Here is a 22,039-nt window from a genome sequence, read left to right on the forward strand (position 1 = left end):
CCGGTTTCTGGCTATCAGCCTTCATCAGCCTGGATAGCTTGACTCCAGTGGTGTAGAGAGCATGGGACTCACGTCTGAGCATACCCAGCCCACTCGGGGTGAAAATTGCAAAAAACACAGTTGATGGACAGAATGTAGAACAATGTCATACATTCATCCCAGTACAAGGATCTGGGCCTAAATTCATCGTTTGTTTGCAATCCACACCACCCTGGGTTAGACACTGGCTGTATGCAAATCAGCTCTGACCCTTTGCCTCATGGGTACAGTCCAGTCCGAACTACCAAGCCATGTCTTTCCCAGACCGGAATCAAGCATCCAAGGACCGGTTTCTGGCTATCAGCCTTCATCATGCCATGAGGCAGGCATAAGATTTTGACGCATTAGCGTCCAAGAAATGGCGCAGTGTAATCCTATAGATTTCACTGCGTCACTTCTATGACTCTTTCTTGCATCAAAACGCCCCCGTGCATACATTATACCTGGTGCAGGTATAATGTGGCGCAGGGGTTTACAAAGTGGCGCATCTACCTAGATGCGTCCCTTTGTAAATATGGTGTAACAAGGCACATTTTTACTCCGCTGGTGCATCACAAAAAGTGACGCACTAGCGGCGTAAAAGTGACGCAAGGGCTCATAAATAAGCCCCTTCCTGTTTAGCCAGTCAATACCTCTTGTTGTTAACCTTTTCAGCGCGACCGCGTTTCCCCCTCCGGTGCTGGGCCCTAATAGAAACGGGCGTGGTCATGACGGAACGGTTCCGTCATGAGCACAGCTCAACCGTAGCTCATGACGGCACCGTTCCGTCATGAGCATGGAAGGGGTTAAACAGCCATACTGGGAGGAAAAGAGACTACCCAGTGAAAAGGACACGCTTGGAGTTATTCATTCATGGTGAAAGCATTCCTAGGGGAACTTCACACAACAGAGAGTCTCAAGGAGAGCTGGGATGATCCCTCACACTCACCATCCATGTTAAGGCCAGCAGGAAGCAGATCTTAAACTGGGTGCTATTAGGCCTTGCAGTAGCAGTTCCTTAATACCAGTATAGTCTCATTGTGTGCTGTAGAAGAACATAGCGGCCATTAGAGCATTGGAATGAATGGAACTTCATTGAAGACAATAGAGTAGATCCGGGCTTCTAATGGCTGATATAAGCCCGGAGCGCCAACATTCAAATATTTGTTTTCATGTTTCTCCCTGTTTCATTTACAGCATTCTACCCTTTGTGTGTTTAATGTGCTAATAGCCTTATAGGTCTTCTGCCTCAAGCTATACCAGTAGCTAATGGCCCTTACACTCGTTATAGACCCTCACATGTGGCTCGAGCCTGTAACTCAGGTTCAGGGTCTTTAACAACCGGAATAGCCCCCAGCAGCAGGCTGTAAGGCTATATTAAAGTTCTGGTTCCACATTACTGGCATGAATTAAAGTTGAGGGACAAATACAAAGGATTGGGCCATTGATGGTGGGCATAGACCAGTACAGTGGGTTATAATGCTATTAGATCATGTGCCCAAACATACAAATGATAGAGAGGCTCCTGATGATTCCTTCACCTCGCTGTATTCAGTGCACTTCATGGGTTTTACCTGGCCTGCTTGCAAACTGCTTGGATTTATATAAACACACATCAAGTAGCCCACCAGTCTCCATTCACTTCCAAAATATAGTATTATGGCCTGCTCAAGCGGGCTTTATGGTCACTAAAGGCCCTACATCTGCTTGTTAGGGAGAGGGTGTTATAGCTATAGTCTAATTTTACTAGAGCATTTCAGCCACTAAGGCTCGAATGGAATTCATTAAACAGGCAGAAACAGGGAGGGAAGCATTAAAATGTTGGAGGCCATGGATAGACATTATTGACCCTCTGCCACTCTGTTGTGTCCACATGTTCCCTGTGGTGCATCCAGACTCTCTTTCTCTCTTTACTGAAACCCTAGTTACATTGAATGGGTCTCCTAGCCTAAGAGCCAATCCCAAATAGCCACAGAAATGTTCAAAATAATGTACAAAACACCATGTGTGTTTCTTGTTTTTTCTGACTGTTGTGTGTCGATTGTGCTCATATTCCCCCAGAGAGGCATGAAGAGGATGAACTAGACACTGTGATGAGAGAGTCAGAGATGGGCCGCGGGTATCCCTATCAAGCTAGAGGCAGAGTTGTACCATAGGCTCAAATATGGAGGGAGAGGCAGAGGTGTGCCCCTAGGCTCTATTATGGAGGGAGAGGCAGAGGTGTGCTCCTGGGCTTTAATATTGTGGGAAAGGCAGAGTTGATCCCCTAGGTTCCATTATGGAGGGAGAGGCACTGGTGAGCCCCTAGGCTTTAATATGGAGGGAGAGGCAGAGTTGTGCCCCTAGGCTCGAATATTGAGGGCGAGGCAGAGGAGTGTCCCTAGGCTCTAATATGGAGGGAGAAGCACAGATGAGTCCCTGGGCTCTAATGTTGAGGGAGAGTTAAAGGTGTGACCCTAAGCTCTGATATGGAGGGAGAGGCAGAGTAGAGCCCCTAGGCTCTAATATTGAGGGAGAGGCAGAGCTGAGCCCCTAGGCTCTAATATTGAGGGAGAGGCAGAGCTGAGCCCCTAGGCTCTAATATGGAGGGAGAGGCAGAGGAGTGTCCCTAGGCTCTAGTATGGAGGGCGAGGCAAAGGTGTGACCCTAAGCTCTGATATGGAGGGAGAGGCAGAGTTGTGCCCCTCGGCTCTAATATGAGGGAGAGGTAGAGGTGTGACCCTAGGCTCTGATATGGAGGGAGAGGCAGAGTTGTGCCCCTCGGCTCTAATATGAGGGAGAGGCAGAGGTGTGACCCTAGGCTCTGATATGGAGGGAGAGGCAGAGTTGAGCCCCTAGGCTCTAATATTGAGGGAGAGGCAGAGCTGAGCCCCTAGGCTCTAATATGGAGGGAGAGGCAGAGGAGTGTCCCTAGGCTCCATTATGGAGAGAGAAGCACAGATGTGTCCCTAGGCTCTAATGTTGAGGTAGAGGTGTGACCCTAAGCTCTCAAGGAGGGAGAGGTAGAGGTGTCCCCTCGGCTCTAATATGAGGGAGAGGCAGAGGTGTGCCCCTCACCGAGGCTCTATTATGGAGAGAGAGGCAGAGGTATGCCCCTAGGCTCTAATATTTAGGGAGAGGCACAGGTGAGCCTCTAGGCTCTATTATGCAGTGAGAGGCAGAGGTGAGCACCTTGGCTCTAATAAAGAGGGAGAGGCAGAGTTATGCCCCTCTATGGAGGGAGAGGCAGAGATGTGCCTCTCGCCTCTAATATGAGGGAGAGGCACAGATGAGTCCCTAGGCTCTAATGTTGAGGGAGAGTTAGAGGTGTGACCCTAAGCTGTGAGGGGAGAGGGGTTGGCCTAACGGCTAAGGCGCTCGACCTCGGACCTGGGGAACTTGGTTCGAGTCTCGGTAACGACGCCAAAAACCCCCTGTGATTCTGGGCAAATCACTTAATCTCCCCGTGCCTAAAAAAAAAATTTAAAAAAATGAAAGTGTGTCCTCATGTAACGTAACTGGTGCTATGTAAAGCGCTCTGATAACTGATTCGGTTCGGTTCAAGTTCGCGCTATATAAAACTCTCTAAAAAAAAAAAAGAAAAAAAAAAAAAGCTCTGATATGGAGGGAGAGGCAGAGGTGTCCCCTCGGCTCTAATATTGAGGGAGAGGCCGAGGCGTGCCCCTAGGCTCTATTGTGGAGGGAGAGGCAGAGGTGTGCTCCTGGGCTCTAATATTGTGGGAGAGGCAGAGTTGATCCCCTAGGCTCCATTATGGAGGGAGAGGCACTAGTGAGCCCCTAGTCTCTAATATGGAGGGAGAGGCAGAGTTGTGCCCCTAAGCTCGAATATGGAGGGCGAGGCAGAGGAGTGTCCCTAGGCTTTAGTATGGAGGGAGAGGCAGAGGAGTGTCCCTAGACTCTAGTATGGAGGGCGAGGCAGAGGAGTGTCCCTAGGCTCTAGTATGGAGGGCGAGGCAGAGGAGTGTCCCTAGGCTCTAGTATGGAGGGAGAAGCACAGATGAGTCCCTAGGCTCTAATGTTGAGGGAGAGTTAGAGGTGTGACCCTAAGCTCTGATATGGAGGGAGAGGCAGAGGTGTCCCCTCGTCTCTAATATGGGGGAGAGGCAGAGGTGTGCTCCTGGGCTCTAATATTGAGGGAGAGGCAGAGGAGTGTCCCAAGGCTCTAGTATGGAGGGAGAGGCAGAGGGATGTCCCTAGGCTCTAGTATGGAGGGAGAAGCACAGATGAGTCCCTAGGCTCTAATGTTGAGGTAGAGGTGTGACCCTAAGCTCTCAAGGAGGGAGAGGCAGAGGTGTGCCCCCCACCGAGGGTCTATTATGGAGAGAGAGGCAGAGGTATGCCCCTAGGCTCTAATATTTAGGGAGAGGCAGAGTTGTGCTCCTAGGCTCTAATATTGAGGGAGAGGCAGAGGTGTGCCCTTAAGCTCTGATATGGATTGAGAGGCAGAGGTGAGCCCCTAGGCTCTAATATTTAGGGAGAGGCATAGGTGTGCCCCTTGGCTCTAATATGAGAGAGAGGCAGTGGGGTCCCCTAAGCTCTGATATGGAGGGAGAGGCAGAGGTGTGCTCCTAGGCTTTAAGATGGAGGTAGAGGCAGAGGAGTATTCCTAGGCTCTAAGAAGGAGGGAGAGGCAAAGGAGTGTCTCTAAGCTCTAATATGGATGGAGAAGCAGAGGTGTGCCCCTCGGTTTTATTATTGTGGGAGAGGCAGAGGTGTGCTCCTGGGCTCTAACATGGAGGGAGAAGCAGAGGTGTGTCCCTCGTCTCTAATATAGAGGGAGATGCAGAGTTGTGTCCCTCTGTGGAGGGAGAGGCAGAGATGTGCCTCTCGCCTCTAATATGAGGGAGAGGCTGAGGTGTGTCCCTAGGCTCTAATATAGAGGTAGAGGCAGAGGTGTGCTCTAACATGGAGGGAGAAGCAGAGGTGTGTCCCTCGTCTCTAATATGAGGGAAAGGCTGAGGTGTGTCCCTAGGCTCTAGTATGAAGGGAGAGGCAGAGGTGTGCCCCTCTGTTCTAATATTGAGGGAGAGGCAGAGGTGTGTCCGTCAGCTCTAATATTGAGGGAGAGGCAAAGGTGTGACCCTAAGCTCTGATATGGAGGGAGAGGCAGAAGTGTGACCCTAAGCTCTGACATGGAGGGAGAGGCAGAGGTGTGACCCTAAGCTCTGATATGGAGGGAGAGGCAGAGGTGTGACCCTAAGCTCTGATATGGAGGGAGAGGCAGAGGTGTGCTCCTATGTTCTAATATTGAGGGAGAGGCAAAGGTGTGACCCTAAGCTCTGATATGGAGGGAGAGGCAGAAGTGTGACCCTAAGCTCTGATATGTAGGGAGAGGCAGAGGTGTGACCCTAAGCTCTGATATTGAGGGAGAGGCAGAGGTGTGCTCCTATGTTCTAATATTGAGGGAGAGGCAAAGGTGTGACCCTAAGCTCTGATATGGAGGGAGAGGCAGAAGTGTGACCCTTAGCTCTGATATGGAGGGAGAGGCAGAGGTGTGACCCTAAGATCTGATATGGAGGGAGAGGCAGAGGTGTGACCCTAAGCTCTGATATGGAGGGAGAGGCAGAGGTGTGACCCTAAGCTCTGATATGGAGGGAGAGGCAGAGGTGTGCTCCTATGTTCTAATATTGAGGGAGAGGCAAAGGTGTGGCCCTAAACTGATATGGAGGGAGAGGCTGAGGTGTGCTCCTATGTTCTAATATTAAGGGAGAGGCAAAGGTGTGGCCCTAAGCTGATATGGAGGGAGAGGCAGAGGTGTGACCCTAAGCTGTAATATGGGGGAAGACGCAGAGGATCTGTGGAGGGAGAGGCAGAGATGTGCCTCTCGCCTCTAATATGAGGGAGAGGCTGAGGTGTGTCCCTAGGCTCTAATATAGAGGTAGAGGCAGAGGTGTGCTCTAACATGGAGGGAGAAGCAGAGGTGTGTCCCTCGTCTCTAATATGAGGGAAAGGCTGAGGTGTGTCCCTAGGCTCTAGTATGAAGGGAGAGGCAGAGGTGTGCCCCTCTGTTCTAATATTGAGGGAGAGGCAGAGGTGTGTCCGTCAGCTCTAATATTGAGGGAGAGGCAAAGGTGTGACCCTAAGCTCTGATATGGAGGGAGAGGCAGAAGTGTGACCCTAAGCTCTGACATGGAGGGAGAGGCAGAGGTGTGACCCTAAGCTCTGATATGGAGGGAGAGGCAGAGGTGTGACCCTAAGCTCTGATATGGAGGGAGAGGCAGAGGTGTGCTCCTATGTTCTAATATTGAGGGAGAGGCAAAGGTGTGACCCTAAGCTCTGATATGGAGGGAGAGGCAGAAGTGTGACCCTAAGCTCTGATATGTAGGGAGAGGCAGAGGTGTGACCCTAAGCTCTGATATTGAGGGAGAGGCAGAGGTGTGCTCCTATGTTCTAATATTGAGGGAGAGGCAAAGGTGTGACCCTAAGCTCTGATATGGAGGGAGAGGCAGAAGTGTGACCCTTAGCTCTGATATGGAGGGAGAGGCAGAGGTGTGACCCTAAGATCTGATATGGAGGGAGAGGCAGAGGTGTGACCCTAAGCTCTGATATGGAGGGAGAGGCAGAGGTGTGACCCTAAGCTCTGATATGGAGGGAGAGGCAGAGGTGTGCTCCTATGTTCTAATATTGAGGGAGAGGCAAAGGTGTGGCCCTAAACTGATATGGAGGGAGAGGCTGAGGTGTGCTCCTATGTTCTAATATTAAGGGAGAGGCAAAGGTGTGGCCCTAAGCTGATATGGAGGGAGAGGCAGAGGTGTGACCCTAAGCTGTAATATGGGGGAAGACGCAGAGGATCTGCCTATCAAAAGTGGCCGGCGAGCTTCTATTGCCCTCCCTGTGTGCATGGATGGAGAGATGGGGAAAAGGTAATCAGGGAGGGGGTCATTATCCTGCCCATATTGAGCACTTTGGATGGACTGGAAGCTGGTAGCCACGCGATGCACCATGCGCGGGCATATATGCTAGGTCCAATCCCAGTGCTAATAAGGCATAGAGAGATGTTGTGAAAAGGGAAGGCCCTACTTTGCATTGGTGAGCCCCAAGGCAGATTAGGTCTCCACTTTACACCTTTCTGCCAGCGATGACAGGTGTGGGCTACTGCTGCTACCACCCACCCTGCTGTTAAGGGCCTGAGCCTCTTCCTGCCATTTTGGGCCCCATTATATTGGTTAGACGTACCCCGGAGTTCTGATTACACCTTTCTTTTCTTGAAGTTTACATTAACTCACTTATTCCCTGGGAAAGCTTTACCCTAAAGGGCATCAATCACTTTAGTTAGCACCCTCACTGTTCACAAAGGCTACTGCAAAACTATCTTATGGTCATTGATTCTACCTTTCTTAAGAAGTTACAGATTTTACAAAAGTCAGCAGCATGGATCAGCTCCAGTGCTGGATGATCCGCCTTTTATGTAGGGCACACATAACTTAGCAGTCACTAAAAGTGAATGGCCACTCACTGGTGATCGAATGGATCACCAGTTTTGAATGTAGGGTATCTCATCAAGGCTGGCTTCCATCTCTTGTCAGGGGACATTACTTAGCTCCAAAAACAAGTGGAGAGGTGTGCACTGAATGGCTGTAGCGCCTCACTGAAGGTCTCAAATAGGATTGCAATAGTGCAACGGATAACTCTATATACACAGTGTAATATTTCATTTTGTTGTGAGGCTAGATTGCTTTATATTAACTACAAGATAAGCACTGGAATGGACAATATCTTTTTGTGTCTATTGGGAGACTGTTGAGTTCTGAGCTAATGCCCCCCACAATAACCCCCTGAGATGCCTTTCAGTCAAGTGTGGGGAAAGGATGTGGTCTAACGGCTAAATCTGGGGAACCGGGTTTGAATCTCTGCAATGACGCTCAACATCCTGTGATTCTGGGCAAATCACTTAGGGGCATATTATCAAGAACGGCTTTAAAAATTATCGCCGGTTTAGCGGCAGAAAACTGTCACTAAGGCAGCGATAATGGGCTTGATAATATGCCCTTGAGAATTCCAATAAAAGTCCATGTTCTGGTGTGAACATGTGCTTTTATGGGAATTCCCCAGGGCATTTTATCAAGCCCATTATGTCCTCTTTAGCTGCAGTTTTCTGCCGCTAAACCGGCGATAATTTTAACGCCGTCCTTGATAATATGCCCCTTAATCTCCCTGTGCCAATCAAAAATGAATGTGTCCTTGTGTAACACAACTGGTCTTCATGTAAAGCGCTCTGATACCTGATACCTTTGGGTCAAGTTTGTGCTATATAAAACTCTAAAAAAAAAAGTGTGGAAAGAGTATAATTGGCTCAGTTTGCAGAGATATAGTAGGACAGACCCCAGGAGACCAGTGGCAAAAGTCCTCAACCACCACTGTTGGGGCCCCATAGTCCATATCTGCCATGTCTCCCTGTACAAGGTCTGACACCAGAGCATAATTTGTAAAAAAATAGGTACCAGGACGATCGTCAGTAGGCAATTGCAGCTTGCTTCACCCATTGCCACTGCCAGCGCTGCCAATGACAATTCAGACTATTCCAGGCACTCTAAGCTGTAACAATGGCTTCGGAAGCAACTATTAGTCATTTTTACTATATATTATATTAATAATAAACTGTTGTTCTGCTCATCTCTAAATTAGACACACAGCTCAAATTAAGCACTGTCTGACACAGAACCTTTAGCAAAATAAGGGACTCCTATCCGAACTGAGAGAGGAAATAGGAAATACCAAATAGCACATGGATGTCTCCATACTAGGGAGCTTGTGTGGTCTTCATAATATGTTATTAGGGTCTTCCCTGATCACAAGCTGGTAGATCTGCCTTTGCCTCAAGGAAAGCACAGGTATGCCAACTTACTGGCCTGAGTGGAGAGGACAAATACGCTATGATCCACATGTCTCTGTCAAACTTACCTGGAGAGAATGAATTTTGGGCATAAAACAAACCTGTCAAATTGTATCAGTCATTTGATTTACTGCTGTTAGCTACTTGCACTCTTTTCCCAATAGTGAACACACACAAGAAATCCACACCGACATTTCTAAGGCTTTATTTAAAGGTAGCATTGATACAGAGTGTATGCAAAATATTGTGGCAGGTATGAGAATAAAAAGTAGTGATTATTAATAAACAGAATTTAAACAATAAAAATATAAAAACAGACAGCATATTTCATTGTGAAAAACTTCTTCGTATCTAATCTCAGCTAATAAACAAATTAGTACCAATGTTGTGCCATTCCATACAGGTTCAGTTTCCAGCACACCTGCACTTTATTCCTATTCTGCTGCCCAGGACAATCTATTGTGTCTGTATGGATTTTATTGGTGCAGGACACTGAGAGCTGCTCTGCTGTCCTGGAATCCAAGAGAAGTGGGTGCTTATTTTACGTCATTTCTTGACAATATTCGGAGAAAAATACTCACGTGATAAATGAAGTGAGGTGGGAAGAAAAGCATGGGAATTCACTTACATATTCACTTTAAATCCACCATGTCTTCCTCCAGAAGCCTCACATTATGTAAATATATGAATATATTAACTAGAAGCATAGAATCAAAACATATGAATCGTATAACACACGTTGTTATATGATAATGAGAATAAGTGCATATAGACTAAGCTGCAATTATAAATGAACAAATAGTGGGTCATAAATCGAAGAGCATGTGCACAATAAAAGGAGCTTTCAAGGCATAAAAAGCAAAGCACACTTCTTATCAAAATCTTCAACTTTACACCTTGGGCTGTAATACAAATAGAGCTCCGGAGAAGCAAGGGACGTGTGCACTCGATTTTTGCACCCCCGGTGCACTTTGCTATTAAAAATGGATATAACATGTAGCTCCAGCTCAATCTTCAGAGGCGTTCCTTCAGTTGTATATGTATTTGTTTAGCGCAACAATCATCCCAAGGGATATCACGGCGCTAGGAAAGCAATAACCTGAAATGAAGATGATACAATGCCAAAGACATCAACTGAAGAACCTAAGCGGTAGACTGCGGAACGTCCATAATTACATCCTGTAAGGGTGTGGCCCTATGCAAATGAGGGAATCACTTTGCCTCTGCGCTCGCACTGTATTATGAAAAAGGTGGCGCACTGTCAGGGCGCTCCCTGAGGGCAGCTCTCTGGTGGGGAAACAAGGGAGTCCCTTGGACCCACCCACCCCCAGGCATCCCTCTGCAGGCAGGTGCGGTCACTCACTGCACCTGCCTGAAAAGTGATCTCTCTCCCCTCTTCAAAGTGTAGACGGGTGCCGTCTGTGCTGTGAAACACAGAGCTTCTTTGAAGCAGCTGCTCCGAATTTCACTGAAAGTGCTGCCCTCGGGCAGCCAGAGTTTGCAGCTGCCCTCGGGGCAGAGTAGCCATTTTAATAAGGGGAACTGTCCCTGTTTGCGCCCGGCGCATCTATGTAAAGGTATGCTGAGGCGCATTGTGTCCTATTACTAATACAGGCCCTTGTGCCCTGCCCTAAGAGGTAATCTTCCATAGGGCTCCTTCCTGGCTATTATTCAGGTCAAGTTACCGCTTAATGTTCCACCTTCTGCCCTAAATTAGAAGCTGGTAATCAAGATAGAGGCAGAAAAAACACAGGAAATGTTATGTTATGTTAACAATCTTTTATATAGCGCACGTACACCCAGAGGTGTCATGGCAGATGCCGGGGCAGTCGGGAGATTACACATGGGCCTGAGATCATTGCAGGAACGGATTTCCAAAGGGAGGGAATTTCAGAATCTGGAAGCTAGAGTCGCTAACTTGCGTCCGCCCTGGCGTTGGAGCTTAAAAGAAGGAGTGGCCAGTAGATGGAGATTGGCAGACCGGAGATTGCGAGAGGGGACGTACCTAGGCAGAACATTGTTAATGAATTGGGGACTGCGGGCGTGAAGGGACTTAAAAATTATGCAGGCTGTTTTGAATGCTACCCGTTGGGGGATAGGGAGCCAATTAAGTTTTTTTAACAAGGGTCTGGCTGATTGCAACGTGGCTGTTGATGTATCAATCTAGCGGCTTGATTTTGAACCAATTGGAGACATTTACGGAGAAAAAGAGGAAGGCCTAAATAGATGGAATTAGCATAATCCAAGTGTGACAGTGCTAAAGCTATCACCACCTGGATCAGAGCCGACTGAGTCAGCATCCGACTGATCTTCCTAATCCTACGGAGCTGGAAGAAACAGGAGGACACCACCGTGCCTACTTGAGTTTTTAATGACAGGTCTTTATCGATAATCACCCCCAGGCTCTTTACCGAGATGGAGGGAATAAGTGGTGAGCCAAGTTCTGGAGGCCAGTAGTGTGGGCCCCAGAACATTTGACTTTTGCCGTTAAGGACTAGTTCGGTCTTGCCGGGATTCAGCTTCAGGTGGTTAAAATCCATCCATTGGCGGATATGAAGCATGGTGCTCTGAAACTCCCGGATGGATTCAGGGGAGTTATCTATTGTAAAGATCAGTTGAAGATCATCGCCATAATTGAACGTGATGGCCTTGAATGCTTTCAGGGACTGGATCAAAGGAAACAAGTACGAATTAAACAGTAGGGGGACAGTGAGGAACACTGAGGGACCCCACAGGTGGTGTGAAGTTTGGGAGCAGTGAAAGGAGCTAGGTGAACCGCTTGAGTGCAGTCGCTAAGAAAGGACCTGATCCAACTGTAAGGTGAGTCACAGACACCGGCCTGTTTGACATGGTCCAATAAGATGGTGTGATCGACCATGTCAAATGCGGCCGAGAGGTCCAGGAGGACCAGGGCCTGTGGGATTCCCTTATCAGCATTGTCTCGGAGGGAGTCCATGACTGCAGTAATAACTGTCTCGGTGGAGTGGGCAGGACAAAACCCAGCTTGATGGGGATCTAGATAGTTAGACTGCTCAATGAAGTTGGACACATGAGTGGTTACATGCGCTTCAAGGATTTTAGCCAAGTAGGGGAGAAGGGAGATAGGCCTGTAGTTAGAGAGGATTAAGGAATCTGCCCCCGGCTTTTTCAAGAGGGGGACGACAACTGCCTCCTCAAAGACTTTAGGAACCTTGCCCTGGGACAAGGATACATTAAGAAATGTCAAGATGGGAGATGAAAGGACCGACAAAATGTCCTTTAGGATGTACGGGGGGCAGCAGTCCCTGGGGGAGACGGATTTAACCCTAGTCAGTAGGGCCTGCAGGGAGTGTACATCTAGAGGTGGAAAGTGGTCGAAGGAGCAGGTACTAGAGATGGGTGCCGGGGGATCCGACTTAAAATCGGTGACTGGGATACTGGCTTTGATGGTGGCGATTTTATCAAGAAAATATTCATTGCGAGAGTTGCACAGATGTTGGGTGACCACAGGCTTAGGAAGGATTCTCTCGGTGTTGGATAGCTTATTAACAATTGCAAAAATGTCTTTGGATTTATTTTCCGAATGTTCTATTATATCCGAGAAATAGTAAGCTTTAGCTCGTATGATGGCTTTCTTGTAATCTGCTCGTGCGGCCAGATAGAGAGATTTTGCGTCTGGGTCATAGGCCCGTCTCCATTTCCGCTCTTTTTGGCGGATATCTAATTTTTGAACCCTCAGGTCGTGGGAAAACCACTTCTGGGCATCCGAGCGACGGGCAGTTTTAAGTCTTTTTAGTGGGGCATGTGTATTACTTGCTGCTAATAGCCAGTCTGAGATGTTGGCTTCAGCCTGATCTAAATCCAGTTTGTCTGCTGGAGTGGAGCTATCTAGACTGTTCAAGAAAGCTTGTTTATCAAGAGTGCTTGATTGCCGGGGGGTTGCTGCAAGTAGGAATAGAGATATTGAAATTAAGTAAAAAATGGTCGGACCATACACAAGGAGATATAGTAGGTGTGGAGACAATGAGATAAGTGTTCCACACCTGATCTAGGGTGTGTCCCTTGACATGGGTAGCAGAGACAATGTGGTGGCTAAAATTGAGACCAGAGAGGAGTTCCATTAATTCGCTGGCATGGGGGCCGCCGAGGTCATCATTGCACCAGTAGTTGAAATCGCCGAGTAGAAGGATTTTTGTATAATCCGTGACCACAGTGGCCAATTGTTCACACAGTGAAAGGGGAAATAAGGGCATGTGTTGGGGGGGTCTGTATATTAAAAAACACAGATTAGTGGGTCAGCCTTAGAATCAAGTTTGATTATCAGATTGTCTACTGCAGGGAGATTTAAAGAGGACATAGAGGTGAAAACATGATCTTTATTAATGATGGCCGCTACTCCACCTCCCGCCTTTCCTGGGGCCCGGTCGACATGCAAAATGTAATAAGTGTCTGGAAGGACTGCCAGGATGTCCGGGGAGGAGTCAGTGTTAAGCTATGTTTCAGTAACAAAGAAGATGTCAGGTTTGTCTGATAGAAGAAAAAGGAAGCTACCTAATTGATGCTTAACTAAGGAGCGGGTATTAAGGTAGGAAATGTGTAGCTTTGCGTCTCTGACTTGCACTGGAATGGGCCTCTGGCTATGGCATGGAGCGGTGGACAGGGGTCCTGGTTGATTTTTATGATCTCGAAGGATGCCGAGGTGTTTAAGGCGATCAGAAATGGCAGAGCAAGGCGAGAGGTTTACCTGATGTAACCTTCTTAAGTCCTCCGAGGAGTAGGTGGTCATTTGAACAGGGCGGCTGGCCCCTGGGCCTGGTGCAGACGGCGCAGACGGGCTTGCCTTTGGCGCGACTTTGGCGCGCCAGCGGCGCACCCGCTGCGCGAGTCCGCTGTGCGTCTGGGTAGGTAATGCCATTTTATCCGTGTGAGGGCAGGAGGGGCAAGACAACTAGTCCTCCACCCCGAATACTCCCCCAAGATGGCCGCTCCGGTAATGATCAGCGTTCCTTCCTGATCTCCCCGACAGCGCCTAATTGGCTGAGGGTGAGAGATGCACGAAGGTGCAGGTAAGTGAGGGAAAGTGCAATAGTTTTTAAAAACACACAATAAAAATTAAACAGATAAGCTCCTATTCCCGGCATCCGCCTCAGGAATGACGATCTACTTACTTAGGAGCAAGGAGGTTGTCGGTTTCAAGCATGAGGACTCATTCACACTCACAGAGTAAAGACTCCTTGGTTCATCATTTGGCCAATGATGTTAAACACATGCTGCATATAAATCAGAGGAAACCCGTGTGGGGCTCCCAGAACTAGCTGCCTCTTAACGAAGAGTTAGACGGGGACAAATGCACGTTTTGCTTCTTTTGAAACAAGGCTTCTCAGAATGTATCCTTCCAATAATCTTCCGTTGTTATCTATTTGTACAGTTTGCAAAGCGCACACTGCACATTGGAGATGCTTCTAGGCACTAGCGAGAGGTGAAGGAGGATCACAGGGGTTCAGAGATTGGAACAGAAAGGATGCTCAAGCTGCAGCAGGCCTTGGGGTTGTCTTCCCTCCTCTCGTGTGGCTGATTGAACCCCTAAGGAGAAGGCAGGGAGTGCGGCCCTGCTCTGCATGCCACGCGCTTCATTAGGCAACCTCTGGCGTGGTGTGCCGCTGTGCCAGCAGCTGTTCACTTGGCACTGCTGGCATGTCTGAAGTCTGTGGTTTACATGCGGCGTGAAGGCAGACGCACAAAGCCTTTCAAATGCAAATGCCAGGCAATTGTAGCATATGCTGGCAATGCACGTCTTTCAAGGAAATGATCGTGTCCTTGTATAGAATGTAAATGCATTGGGCTGCACATGTCTGAAGTATTTACACGAAAAACCAGAATGCAATTAATATGCGTGTCCTGTAACTTTTGTGTCTTTTTTCAACAACACACACACTCGCTCTCTTGTAAAACGCCCTAATGCAAAAATAAGGCGTAGATGTAGATGACACAAGTTGTACATATAGGGAGTCCATTCCACATTGTATAAAATGTATCCATCTAAACAATGGGGCAAGGGGCCAGATTGAGTAAGGAGTTGTGGTGTTCTTGTGACGCACGGCAGCGCTATTCCTTAATTCAGATATACAAAGCCATGCAAGGGGCAATGTATGCTGCCTTGTGTGACTTTGCAGCAACTGCTTGCATAGCATTACGTTACATTTCGAGCTGGGAAGAGTACCGCGGTGGGGCATGGGCGTTTCTCATGTATCCACACATTGATCGGACGAAATTCCAGATTTGTAAACCGGGGATTGTGTCAAATTGTACGCCCCCAGAGGATGGCGTAAGAATGAGGTTCTTGCATTCTGCAGCACACATAGAAGGAGCAAAATGCCATTGATTATTGTTTTGGTGCAGGAAGGTGTCCCTTACATGGGGCCATGGGAGCATTGCTCAGTGGTGTAATCAAGTCCTGCCCTGAATGCAGCCCCTTGCCAGCAGTCCACTTGGAAAATGCCATAGTGGCAGAATGGCAAGTCTGGCCCAGTCAGGAGTCCTATGAGGAGGCAGCAGGAAACGCACACGTCTTTCTCCAGCCTGGTATGGGTTGTGTACGAAATTTACACTCCATTATAAGGCCTTCTGTGTTTGAGTGCAGATAACCAGATCCATAGATGTGGGACATGTCTAATGTACTCGCAGACCAAGCAGGAGGGCTCTGATTCCATGCTGGAGTTGTTGCACAGCCTGATGTAGAGAAGGGTGGTTGTGTGTGAGCCTCCAAAAATCAGTGGTAATGTAATTTCATCCATAAGTGTGTTTTCCACTGGATCATCCTCAGATGAAGGGGTTACCACTGCCAAGCTGGAGCGTGAATCACTGCTAATGCCTCCATCAGAACACCATCTGGTGGAAATGAGACATATGAAGGGAATTCTTCTGCCACTGCTTTCAGGTGTAAAAACGCAGGCCGAGAAATACTTACATTTGACTCTTTGGACAATAGGAATCCAGTGAGATGTGCAGGATAATCGCTGACCCCGTTGACACTCTGGCTGCACATGACTATTGAAGACAGTTCAGCACAAATATCAACTACTTTAAAAACATTACTTTAAGAAGTTCACTAGGTGGCTGGCTTAGTTTCAAGTTTTATTGGTTAGGACACCACCATCAGACCATCTGTAAGTTCAAAACACAGAGGCCTCATTTACGAGCTTGTAGCATAGGGCAGAGCCGCAGCCTTCTTATTGCGCCGGCCTATATCAAAAGAAAAGGGTAGCAATTTGCTGTATCTCTGAGATACGGCGCATTGCTGTCCTCTTCCCCAGCGTTGGTGCACAATTGGCTGCCATGCGGCAATGGAGCCCCCTTTGCACCATGATGCAACTGTGTCTGTATTGTGGGAATGATTGATTTTGTGCAGGAAGGGACACTTCCTGCACACAATTTCCTTCAGCTATGTGAGCTGCTGAATGCTGCACACATAGAGGGAAAAACGAGGAGAAATGAAGTTATTTCTCCTCATTGCGCCTCCCCTACGCCACCCCTGAGGAGGCATAGGCTTTAGATACATTCCCAGGTTTACAGAACATTGTAAATCTTGGAATGTGTCAAATGCCATTTGTGTTACGAGGGAAAACCCACCATAATGCCCATTGCATGCCTCCCCTTCGCAGTATGAGGCAACGCAGCGACTTGCGCTGCGTTGCCTCACTCCATATCTACAGGGCCTTGAAAAGCCATGCAGGGTGGCTTTACGTGGCCTTGTAGAGATGGCACTTCCTGTGCACCATCGGAATGTTAATATAAAGTGACGTTCTGCAGTGCACAGGGGCTTGTAAATGAGGCCTAATGTAAGCAGAACATGAGGGATCCTGATGAACTATGTTTGCCATCCCTACCAGTTCACATTGAAGAAACAAAAAAACCTTAACGTTATACAACAGTTCTAAGCCCCAAAATTATCAAACAAATAATTTAACTACTGATGCGTAGAATTAGAATAAGATCTATATTGTTTTCTCATGCTACAACCCCCTGTTTCCGTACTGCAAATGCTGGACTCGTGTAAAAGCAGGAGGATATTTTCAATAAAGTGTCAGAGCGCTGTGTTACCCCAAAATTAGTAACGCCGTGTTCTGTCATTTTTTAAATGCATGGATGTGCCGCATTTATAAGAAACAGCTCACCCATATGTTTCCCCTCACTCTGGTGCTTAGTGTCAGCGCAGGTACCCTTGCACCATGTTGCAAGGGTGCCTGCACTGCAGGGCCGATTGTTTATGCGCAGGAAGGGACACCTTTCTGCACATTAACAATTTGTAAAGGCGATTTGCTGTTTCTATATGTTCTGCAGAATGCAGCACACATAGAAAAAGCAAAATACGTGAAGACATTAATAATTTCTCCTCGTATCACCATCCTAATACCAGGTATTTCAATTGCAAAAAAGCAATGGCTGTTGTGACAGAAAGCCCACCGCAATACTCACTGAATGCCCCTTTCACACTAAGTTAAGCGTGATTAGTGGCCTTATTTACAAGGCAGCGCTAAGTCACGTGAAGTGGTTTAGTGCCGCTTTGTAATTAAGGAGACTAAAAGTGACATTCTGGTGGCAATATCCCCTTGTAAATATGCCCCCCCAAGGTGTCATAAACATAACAGAAAAAATCTAGGTCCTCTTCGAAAGGCTTTCCTACAATAATAAATATAGGAACAGCATATTTTATGCATTACTTGTTCCATTTACTTTCAGCAAGACTGAGAAAATGTGGGACTTCAATAATAAATTCTATTAATTGGATAGCATCAGAAACTTGTGTAAAGCCATCTCAACAGGCATGCGTTGATTCCGGCTCTATGGTGCACATGTATGGTAAGAAAGCTTAGTTCATGGGAATTTTATGTGGAAATTGTCAGTAGCCATAGTTCAGGTTTTCAAAAATGATTATTACATTTCTTGGTCTGGCTACAGACTTCAGTGGTATTTGCAGGCATTTGGTCTGCCACCCACATATGATTGGGTGGCACTGTTATCTCTCTCCCTTCCCTGCTCCTGATTCAATGTATTTTCTTACTATTATTGTGTTTGTCCGGCCCAGGAGCATTTAGGTCTTAGTGTGTTCTGATTGGATGAGGTGTCCTTCCACTGCTGACATCACAACTTATTTTGCAGAGCTTTGAAGGGAATATTTTCTCTTTCTTTCTCCTTGCTCCCTGACCTCACCATCGCCTTGTCTTCTGCCTGCGCATCCTCGGTGGCTCTCTAGGAATGCCATAAAATATGAATTCAGAAATGACTGCAATGAATGCGTGCAAGTCAGCCACAGTCATCCTTTTATGTGTTTTCTAACATTTACCAAAATGCCATACCAAGATTTCAGCAGTAAATGTACATGCTTTTGTTGTAACTATTTAGAATAGCAACAAGCATTGGCAAAGACAATAGGGTTCACATGCACGATCTACTGGCTTTGCCAATGGTTATGTTCTTCTGTTTATATCATTCAACTTGATAAACTAGATTTGTGGAACGAATCCAAACATTAATAAAATATTTCTACTATTTGATTATCGCGGGGCACTTCGGAGGAATACATAAAAAGCATCCTTCAAGCTTGTGTACACCTAAATTTTTGTCTTTTTCTGTGGACTGTCAGCCTGTGAGTTGCTTTAGATCGACTGGTTTAGGCAAAGAGTCTAGCTTATATTTCTGTTTAGTATTTAAATGACCTGCCCAGGGTAACAAGGGCATATTTAATCCAGTCAGCTTTATTTGGGTTGACTCATTTCACCTGCTACCTATTGATGTCACTTGAAGAATTCTAGCTCTGGGCGCTGTTGTTTAGTCTGCTTTGATAAATCAGTTTGTTGGGTCAAACCATTCTCTTTCACTCAATGAAATAGTGTTGATTCAAAGGGAGATGGTTCAACAACTCCAAGGTAAAAGGTTCAGGCAGTACGGCTCCCACTCAAAGTGGGTGTTGCTTGCACCTAAGAGTGCTGGTGGTTGAGTTGGTGTTGAACTTAGGTTCAGACAGGTTGAGGACTGAGGAACTCAAGCAGTGAACTGTTGGTGGGTGCTGGTACTGTTAGAAAATGGCCCTCTCTACAGGGTCACCCCCAGGCTTTTTGCCTTTTCCCTCCACTTTCTGCTGAATTCGTTTTTGTTGGTATAAGGACTCTTTACACTTTACCGCTGCTAACCAATGCTAAAGTAACATTAACTCATACCCAATTGGCATATTTAATTTACTGGCAAGTTCCTAGGAAAGTGCACTACATGTGCCCATGGCTTCTAAATTAAATGCTACTAGTGGCCTGTAGCACTAATTGTGCCAACCATTTAAGTAGCCCTTTAACCATGAATCAGGCCTGCCATTGCAGAGCCTGTGTGTTCAGTTTACACTGTCATTTTGACCTGGTAAAATAAACCTTTTGCCAGGCCCAAACTTCACCTTTTGATACATATAAGCCACCCCTAAGGTAGGCCCTAGAAAACCCAAAGAGCAGGGTGCAATGTATTTAAAAGGCAGGCCATTTACTTTTAAGTTTTACATGTCCTGGTAGTGAAAGACTGCAAGGTCTATTTCTCCCAAGGATAATATTGGGATTAACTTATTACATTTTATAAGTTTAATTCTCAATTGTGAAGAGATAGACTTTTCAAGTTTGGTGTCTCTGGAATCACAATTTAAAATCCAAACTCATGGCGAAATCAGATTTCAAATTGAAATTCTGAAAATGCCATTTTTAGAAAGCTTCTCAATTTACTGGACATCCAGACAAAATTGAAACAATAAAACCAAATAACAAATAACAATCAATTTAATTATTTCCCGTAAAAAAACAAGCAACAGGTAACCCACAAAAAGAATTTTCAAGAAAACAAAATAAGTTTACCAACCAACGAAGGTAAAGACATTTCTAGCAGCAGAGGATTTACATTTTAAGTACATTATTTCCCTCGGTTGCTACACATATATCTATTGCAACTCTTCCCCTGATGGTAAAATATGCCAATGAGTTTCAAATCCCAATTTATTTTGGGGGATTCTCCTCAGGGATGAGACTGGATTCTCGTTTAGAACTTGGAAAGCCCTTCAAAGTTGTGGGAAAGATTGTAGGTGTTTTCCTAATTAGGTGGGTGCTGTTGTCCACCTTTGTGCCAATGGATACATCCAAAAACGCCCAACTCAGTGTGTCGGTGCTTGGATCAAGGATGTCCAGTAACAGCAACAGCCCTGAGGAGAATCCCGCCAAATATATTGGGATTCCAAACGCGTTGGCTTATTTTACCATCAAGGGAAGAGTTCCAATAGATATACGTGTAGCAACTGACGAAAATAATGTACTTAAAGTGTAATTCCTCTGTTGCTAGAAATGTCTTTACACCCGGGGTGGATGGTGTTCACGATTTTGATGGTGTTGTCGTAGTTGCGTGAGTCCAGGAAAGCAGGGGGTCGATGTGGCTGTGGGGCGGAGAGTCTGAGGTGTCGGTGTCTGTCGGGGGGGCTGGTTGTTGAAGCTGTTGTGGATGTCTGCGATCTTGCGGTGGAAGAAGGTGGCTAGGGAGTCACAGAGGTCTTGTGATGGTGGGATGTCGTTGGAGTTGGAGAGTTCCTTCACGATGTTGAAGAGTTCTTTGCTGTTGTGTGCAATGTTGTCAATGCGCTCTTTGAAGGAGGTCCTTTTGGCAGTTCGGATGAATTGGTGGTGTCAGATCATGGTGACACTTCTTCTCGAGCCTACAGCAGGCCTGCTTAGATGCCTGGATGTCAGCGGTGAACCAGATAGATTTTCTGTCAGTACGTCTGTTTGAAGGCTTCTTGGTCGGGACGGGAGTGTGGGCGCAGTCGTTGATCCATTGCCTGAGGTTGCGGGTGGCAGAGTCGGTGTCGGTCGTGTCCGTTGGTGGGTTTTGGGTGAGAGTGGTGACTAGCTGGTCTTCGGTGACTTTGCTTCAGCTGCGGCGGTGGGCGCGTTGTGTGCAGTGGTACGTGGTAGGACACAGCGATGGTCGGTCCAGTGGCGTTCGGTGGTGTGGCTGTAAGTGACGTGGTTGCTGGTGGAGTAGATGGGGTCGAGCGTGTGTCCGGCGGATGGGTGGGAGTCGCGATGAGCTGTTTGAGTCTGAGGTTGGCGAGGTTGGCGAGCAGGGTGGTGGAGTTGCTGTCGTTGGTGTTCTCGAGGTGGAAGTTCAGGTCTCCGAGGAGGATGTAGTCCGTGGATGCAAGGGTGTGCATGCTGACAAAGTCGGCGATGGAGTCGCTGAACTGCAGCGGGGGGTCTGTAGATGAGGTTTCCTCTGAGGGTGGTGTTGAGGTTAGTGTGGATCTGGAAGTGAAGGAGTTCGGTGGCGCTGCGGGTGTCGTCGGTGCTGGTCGAGATTCTGAGGGTGTTTCTGTGGATGATGGCGATTCCTCCTCCTGTTCTGTTGGTGCGGTCCCTGCGGGTGATCTTGTAGCCGTCAGGGATGGCTATGGCGATATCAGGTGCTGAGGAGGGGTTCATATAGGTCTCCGTCAGGAAGGCGACGTCTGGGGAGGAGGAGTCGAGTAGGTCCCAGAGTTCGATGGCGTGTTTGCTGGCGGAGCGAGTGTTGAGTAGAATGCATTGGAGTTTGTTACGTTCTACCCCAGTGGACGTGGTGGTGATTTGGAGGCTGGTGTAGCTGCAGTTCCGGCAGGAGAAGGGTCCTTGGGTGTGCTTCGGGGATGCCCGGAAGCAGGTGTGTTATCGGCCGATGTTGAGTGCTTGGAGACTGCTGGAGTCATAGCGGCGTCAGGTGTCGTGGTGTTCGCAGGGGCCAGGAGGTCTGCCGCTGGGCGCGGTCCAGGCGCAGATGGGTACAGACGGGCTTGCCATAAGAAGGGGAGGTGAGAGGGAGGAGCAGCTGGGAGGCGAGACAAATGGCGAGCGGGGGCGGGGCCACAGGGGACGCAGCGGCGGGAACCAGGAGAGCAGAGTTGGCAGAATTAACAAAGGGCACAATAACAATACAAAAAGGAGGAATAAAACAGATTACAATACAAAAAACGACTGCAAAATCACAGACGGGCAGACAAGAAAAAAAGGGGCAGAGCAAGCACACAGATACCTACCGCCTAATACTAGGCCACCAGGGATGAGGCGCAGGTGGTAGCCTGCGGGTGGAGGAGGGCCTCAAACTCATGGCAGATGCGGCAGCAGCAAGCTCAGGGACACTGTGGTGCTGTGTGGCGTG

The sequence above is a fragment of the Lissotriton helveticus genome, chromosome 4_1 (assembly GCF_964261635.1).
Source record: "Lissotriton helveticus chromosome 4_1, aLisHel1.1, whole genome shotgun sequence".
Lineage (NCBI taxonomy): Eukaryota > Metazoa > Chordata > Amphibia > Caudata > Salamandridae > Lissotriton > Lissotriton helveticus.